This window comes from Sinocyclocheilus rhinocerous, unplaced genomic scaffold (assembly GCF_001515625.1).
Source record: "Sinocyclocheilus rhinocerous isolate Xijiao unplaced genomic scaffold, SAMN03320098_v1.1 scaffold1473, whole genome shotgun sequence".
In the NCBI taxonomy this organism is placed as follows: Eukaryota; Metazoa; Chordata; class Actinopteri; order Cypriniformes; family Cyprinidae; genus Sinocyclocheilus; species Sinocyclocheilus rhinocerous.
The window spans coordinates 166,302-167,158 of NW_015638582.1; positions in this window are offsets into that span (position 1 = coordinate 166,302).

Genomic DNA, 857 nt, shown 5'->3' on the forward strand with positions numbered 1-857 from the left:
AATCTTGTTGCCGCGTTCTGGATTAATTGTAAAGGTTTGATAGAACTGTCTGGAAGACCTGCCAAGAGAGCATTGCAATATTCCAGCCTGGACAGAACAAGAGCTTGAACAAGGAGTTGTGAAGCATGTTCCGAAAGAAAGGGCCTGATCTTCTTGATGTTGAATAAAGCAAATCTGCAGGACCGGGTAGATTTAGCAGTGTGGTCTGAGAAAGTCAGCTGATCATTAATCATAACTCCACAACTCCAGTTTCTGGCTGTTTTTGAAGGAGTTATGGTTGATGTGCCTAACTGGATGGTGAAATTGTGATGAAACGATAGGTTTGATGGAACCACAAGCAGTTCTGTCTTGGCAAGGTTGAGTTGAAGATGATGGTCCTTCATGACAGGTAGAGTTGAGTGTCATCAGCATAGCAGTGATATGAAAAGCCATGTTTCTGAATGACAGAACCAAATGATGCCATGTAGACAGAGAAGAGAAGTGGTCCAAGAACTGAGCCCTAAGGCACCCCAGTAGTTAGATGTTGCGACTTCCAGTAGTTAACTTGGACACCTCACCTCTGCAAGAAACCTTGAAGGACCTATCTGAGAGGTAAGACTCAAAAGACTCAAATGCAGTTCCTGAGATGCCCTTTGCCAATAGGGTTGACAGGAGAATCTGGTGGTTCACCGTATCAAAAGCAGCAGACAGATCCAGCAAGATAAGTATTGAAGATTTGGAATCCGCTCTTGCCAGTCTTAGGGCTTCAACACGGGGACACTACACTGTCAAAAAGCACCGTCTTTCGGATGAGACGTTAAACCGAGGTCCTGACTCTCTGTGGTCATTAAAAATCCCATGGCACTTCTCGTAAAGAG